The sequence below is a fragment of the Leptosomus discolor genome, chromosome 19, assembly GCF_034619465.1.
Source record: "Leptosomus discolor isolate bLepDis1 chromosome 19, bLepDis1.hap2, whole genome shotgun sequence".
NCBI classification, from domain to species: Eukaryota; Metazoa; Chordata; class Aves; order Leptosomiformes; family Leptosomidae; genus Leptosomus; species Leptosomus discolor.
The window spans coordinates 9,911,741-9,918,363 of record NC_141409.1 but is presented as its reverse complement, the minus strand read 5'-3'; positions in this window follow the sequence as shown (position 1 = coordinate 9,918,363).

Sequence of the window (6,623 nt, the reverse complement as noted above, 5' to 3'; positions counted from 1 at the left end):
ACGCATCTTCTTCAGCATTCCCGGTCAGCTAAGTGACACCAACCACCAGTGACTGCAAGGGCTTGATCCTGAAGCTATATTTAATTAGTGGAAGCATTAACACGGTACAGGTTCACATCCCGTCTTGGCTGCTATCTTCCAAACCACAACTTTGCACTGGTTCCCAGTGGCTGCACCTGATACCACCAGTGCTAGCTGAGGCTCCAAGCCTGTCTTGGAAGAAAGCGTAGTTTACACCAAAGCAAGCGTTGCACAAGAGGCAGCAAGTAACAAGAAGTGTCCCTGGATCTATAAAAGCTGTGCATTTAAATATCCCCATTTACAGAATCGCTACTAGAAGAATGAGATTAAAAGCTTCATAAACACAAAAATGCAATTAACAGCCATTATTTTTCCTTTTTATTTTTTCTTTCATTCCACTCCAATTCCCACCGATTCCCAGGGAAGAGCCTGTTCTTATAGAAAAGAAACCACCCACAATTAAAGAGCAGAAATGAAGTATCCCAAGTGTCAGCCTTTCATCTTTCTCCGTCTGCCTCATGAAAGAGAGTAACCCAGAATGCCATTTTCTTAAATAAAACCCAGCTCAAAACCACAATACGTTTTATTGTGAACCTCACTGCAAGAGCCAGAAAGGAGCAGGTTTCAGGAAATCATGCTTCCAGGCAATCAAAGCAGCTCATGTCTGTAAGAAAGAGAAAAAAAAAAAATATTCTCCCCTAAGCTAATTTCCCTTGAAAAGTAACTAGACAGTATCTTTGGGAAGTAGGGAGGTGGGAGAGGTGCTGCTCCTGGGGAGAGGGGGCAGGACCGCAGACCTGCGACACAAAAAGCTTCTTTCCTACCCCTTTTTCTTCTCGCAAGGGCTTTTGTAGCGGTTTTGGAAATGCAGAATTGCCGGCAATGCCAGCACGGCTTTGGTTTCTGGCTTAGAGAAATTACCAGAGGGCTTCCAGGTCCCCAACTCCGCTTTGCAATCGCCCCAGGGTAGAGGTCCAGCGTGCAAAAGACGCTTTCCAAGAGGCAGATCCCTTGATTAATGGAAGCCCAGAGCGCTTGGCTGGGGATGCCGGGGACAGGTGGCTGAGACTTGCCTTACACTTGGTTTTCATTAAGGCTTCCAGACACTTCTGACTCAAAGCCAATAACGGAGCTCGCTCCGAGTTTATCCTAGAGCCGGTCAGAGCTGCATGTTTAAATAGAAGAAAAATTAAAGAAGCGCGGGGAGGGGTGCGGGGAGGAGGGCTGTCACCGCCAAGCATCGCGGAGCCGGTACCGGAGCCTGCAGACCTGCCAGCGGCGGGAGGGCGATGCCGGAGCGGCTTGAGGCGGGCGGGGGGGGGGGGGGGGGGACACCGCTCCGGGCAGCGCTGCCGGGGCTCGGTCCCCAGCGGAGCGGGGAAGGGTCCGACGGGGCGAGACCCCCGCGGGGTCGGGACGGGCCGTACCTGGAGGCGGCGGGGGGCGATGCTGCGGGGCCGGGCGGTAGCGGCGGCGGTGGCGGAGCAGCAGCAGCGGCGGCGGCGGCAGCGGCGGCCCCAGACGCTCCCTCCCTCCTTCTCCCTCTCCGACTTCAAAGGGCAGCCAAAAGCGCCGGGGCTTCCAGCGAGGAGGAGCCGCCGCAGTGGCTCCCCCCAGCCCGCGCCGGCCGCTCTTATAGCGGCGTGGGGGGGGGTGGGGGGGTGTGGAGTTTGGGGGAGTAAGGGGGGGAGGGGGGGGGGCGGAATTCACACCTCTCGGCCCGGGATGCCCCCACCCCGGTTAACCCCTCGCCTCCCCCGGCGCCGACCCGCGGCCGCCAGCCGGTTTCCTGCGGCGAGGCCGGGGGGGGGGGGGGGGGGGAACCGGCGGGGAGGGGGGGGGGGGGAGCCCGCACGCATGCGTCCCCGCTGCCCCCCCCCCCCCCAAATGGGAGGACCGTACCTGCTGCCCCCCCACCCCCCCACCCCCCACCCCGCTTGCATCGCCGGCACAGAGCGAGGTGGTCAAAACACCCCCGGTACCTCCGCAGGCACCGTGCGGGCGGATCTGCCGCTGAAATTGCGGGGGCGGGGGGTGTGGGGTGGGATACGGACTGTCCGGTTTTTAATTGCGCTTTCTGCTGAAAAAGAAACCCAAATCCCCGCGCTCCTGTGCTTTTGGTGTGGTTTGCTGAGGTGTGAAACGGTTTGCTGCCACGCAGGGGTAGGGCGCTTGGTCAGAAAATGGGCTTGGTGCGGGCGAAGAGCTGTTTTGGGTGAGAATGGGCCCCCCGGCTCAGTGACAGCCGTGTGCTTGTTGTACCTGTGTGTCAGAGAGGAAAGCCTGTGGGGTAGCGAAGGACGCAGCTGTACAGTGTATGTAACCCATATACGATATCTGTGGTCTGTTCTCTGCGGTCTTTACGTGTAAAATGTGGTTGAAGAGGCACCTCACCTACGTGGTGACACATCCCGGTGCATCCCTTAGCACAACCCCCAGCACACGCGGTGGTCGCAACCCATCAACCCACCTGAACAACTCCCTTCATCCCACCAGAGATGCTTCAGCTCAAGGTTTTTCTCCTTCCCCTCTAGACCTGCCCCGTACAGGGCAAAACCAGTGCTCCCAGCAGGGCACCGCAGCCGGGCTCTGCACCCAAGGCGATCACTGTGGTTTATTGAGGTTATCGCCACCAGCTTCTCCTGGCCCTTGGCGGCAGCGTTCAGCCCCCTCACCTTTTGCCATGGGCCTGGAGCTCCCATCTGCAGGGCCTCAGGGTGTGCTCCCACCCTGCTGCGGGACTCAGCTCCCTGCACAGCTCCCAGCACCCTGCGGGAATCGCTGCAGATCTGTGGTGCTGTTCATTCGGACCCAGTCCTCCCAGGGATGGCTGTGTGAAGCTGAGCAGAGAATCCATCCCAAAAAATTTACATGGGAAATGAAGTCTCCTTTTCTGTTTGGCTAAATGTCTGCCAGCCTGTTTTAATTTACCCAGCTAGGTTGATTTGCAACTTTCAATTTTCCATCGGTTGGCTGTGACCAGTACACTGGGAAAATTTAGCACTTGAGTTCACCCAACTACTGCATTTCAAAATATCCCAGCCCGAGACACGCAGGAGAAAACCCTTTCCGTTTTGGAACAACCAGGAGGGAAAAGTCTGAACATGAGAGGTTTTAAAAGCATCAAAATATTTCACATTGAAAACGCCAGAACAGCCTGGGTCTGTGTGAGCCCCAGCATCCCCCCAGTGCTGCTGCCAGCCTCAGGGTTTGGCAGGAGGTTGCACCCCAGGAGACCCCATCCCTGGGTGACCCCGCACCCTGTCTTGCCACAGGGATGCCTTGGGTTTGGGGAGGAAAGGGGGAGGGTGGGGGAAGGCTGTCCCCAAAGCAAGTGCTGGGGGAGCCGGCAGCAGGCGAGACGCGTTCGGTCTCTGCACTTCACCAAAAGTTCGTCAAAGCCAATGGATTTTTTTTTTATTTTTTTATTTTTTTTAAAAACAGTTGAGATGACTCAGCGGTTTCTGACGCAATCCCCGTTTCATCGGAAAATTCCTAACCAGCTCCTAGTGGCAACTGATTGCTCCCATAAATCACGCAGTGTTATCCCTGGCCGCAGCAGCGCGGCTTACGCAGCCCCGGCCCGTCCTCGTGAAATCAGCAGGAGCGATGCCATCGCCTCGGTGGGAGCAAAAACAGCCCCGAAACCAAAACGCACCGGAGAGCAGATCCAAAACGCGAGCTTCCCTCCAGCTTCACACCGGCCAAACCCCACGGCTCCAACACGGGACTGGACCGGCCCCTGCTCCCATCACCCCAAAACCTCCGGGGCCAGTGCTGCCCCAAAACCCTGGGGCCGCGGGTGCTGCTGCCGAGACTGCCGGCAGGTACGGCATTAATCACCGACAGCCGGGCTCAGACGACAGCGTTTTTTATCTCCCAGTTTTTGGCATAAGTGTTAGAAATGATTTGCAGATGTTATTTACTGCTTTTGGGCTAGGAGTAAATTGAGACAAGATGCACCTGCACGGACAGCGAGAGGCTTTCCCACCCAGGGACAGTCGCTGAGGGCTTGTCTTGGACTTTCCCAGGGAAATTTAGGATCTGGGCGAGGGTCCCTGAGCCAGCCTTGCTCCCTGCCTCCCGCACTTTGGCAAGGCAGCCCGGCGGTCCTGGCACCGCACATTCACCTCCCGGCACCGTGCAAGGTGGGCTCTTACCCCGACAGCCACCCTGAGGGAATCGCGGCAGCCGTCGGGCAGGCAGCTGCCAGGCTTTCCATCCCAAACCGGTGCCGTGCATAATTCAGAGTGCAAATAAAAGGAGCGACAGACACTCCAAAATAACCTCCTCCAGCCGGGGGAGAGTCGCCGGCGACTGGCTGCTGGTTTGGCCAGAGAAGTGCCTGCAGAGGAAAGGAGTTTCCTTGGCTGAAACGAGTTCAACAAAGCGCTGGGCTGGGCACCGTTGCAGCTCAGCAGGAGCTGGGGCTGCTCAGCTGAGCGTAGGCGCTCTGCGTTTTGCAGGATCAGGCCCTCTCTCGCCTAGGGAGGGGTGGGGTCATCCTTTTGCCAGGGCAGCCTTTGCCGCGGTGGAGGGACCTCCATCCTTGACCTGGAGCAGAAAGCGATGGCAAGCTCCGATCCAGGCACAAGACATCGACCGTCTTGCTGTGCTCCCCGTCGCAGGACACCTTCCCACCCTGGTCCAGGCACCAGCCCTTGGACCCACCGGAGTGGGATCCCTAGCACTGCCAAGCCCCAAGCACATCCCTAGAGCGGGTCCTCCATGAACAACGTGCCACAGGACCTACTCTTGGTGAACCAGAGCCACGGCCTGGCATTGGTGCTGCAGCGTGCCAGCACTGCTTTCCCAGCAGAATTAGCCCTTTTCTGGCCCAGCCCTTGTCCTGGAGCAGCAGGCAGGATGGCTTTGCCACAGCCAGCCCCACCAAAACGCCTGCTCAGGTCCAGGAGAGCCAGGCTGGAGGAGGAGCAGGAGCATGGTCTGCTTTGTTGGTCCAGGACCCCTCATCAGCTTTGTCTTTGCTCAGGGGCAAGATAACTAACTGATTTTCTTCTTTTTTAAGACTGCCTACAGATCTGACCCATTTGTTCCAGACTTCTGCACAGCCACACACGTTATTTCCAGGCAAGCCTAGCATGGCGTAGGCAGATTTAAGGCAGGTATGGAGCAGGCAAGGTCCCTGCACGGCTGGGACATTGCCAGGGGAACCAAAATGTGGTGAAGCCCCCAAAAAAGGCTCTGACAGCCAGTTCTACCTTCTTCTCAAGAGCTGTGGCTATGGCCTACCAAAGGGCCATAAGCTAAAACAAGCAAGAGGAGACCAAAAAACTATGGCACAGTGCTGGGCAAGGCACGTCATCTCTGTGTGCCTCCATCCAGCGTGGACAGCAATGATTGATATGGTGTTAGCATGAGGGTTTTGTCTGTGGAGATATGCAAAATGTTGAGTCAAACTGAACAAGCCCAAGCCACCAAGCTGCTCTCGCCATCAGGTTCCTATTTAAAAATATCTCTGGGCGGTTTGAAAGCCACAAACGACCCCAGTGACCCCAGGTATGGTCATGGCTGTAGAGTCTCAATGGCTTTAAAAGCTTCTTTTTTCCCTGCAGGTATCTTTAACTCTAATTTTACCTGTCCCCAAACAGTACACATCCCTGCAAGAACCTGGAGGAGCTTCCAGATGAGTCGTGCTTTATTCAGAATTTTAGCTATGGAAAGATTAAAAAAAAAAAGAAGTACAAAGCCTTTTCTTTTAATGGAATGAGTCTCACATGGCAGTTGTGCAGTATTGTGCTGAGGGACATCAGCTATGCAGCATTGCCAACCACAGGCATTCAAAACCCATGAGTCAGACTCCCCAAAACCCTAAGACTGGTTTCATTCCTTTCTGGATTTTGAGCCTTGAAGCATCACAACTTCAAGCTTTTCTCTTAAAAAAAAATGACATTTTTGACCAACGGGGTGAGATCTGAGACCCGCACATCGCCACTGGGCTCTAGGAGCCGTGACTGCATAAAAAACACATTAAACACCACGAAAGGAGCAATAAACCCCTGCATTGCCCCCTTGAAGTTGCAGCGGGATGGCCACCCCAGGACACCCTGAAGGGTACAAACAGTAGAAACCTGGTGACAAGCAAAGAGATGTGCTCGCTGCTAATGTTTGTAATGGGCTAGGACAGGGTGGAGTGAAAAAACCCCTCAGGAACAAAGGAGCAGAGATACCTGGGAGGAATATGGCTAATAGTTTTATTCAACAGGGAGATGGGAAGGGGGAATTTTTTCAAGGGCAAGTATTCAGCTAAAGTTGCCGAAAATGGGGCCAGGCCTTACGGAGAATGGATATTTTAAGTGGCAATTTATTCCACTAATAAAAAAAGAAGGATGCAGGTGCTTTGGCAGGGCTGTGGACGGGAGCGGGCGAGAGCTGCGGTTGATCAGAGGCGCGTCTGCGGTGCCGGCCGCGCGAGGGGCTCAGGCACAGCTGGTGGCTCTGCGTTTATTGGGCTCCTGTTCCCTGGTGCCAGGGTGTATGGATTTCAGCTACCCAGAAAGCACTGTGCACCCCGGCATCTCCCACAACAGCTCTCGTCGCAGGCTGCGGTAGGTAACAAGAGGTATTTTATCCAGATGCTA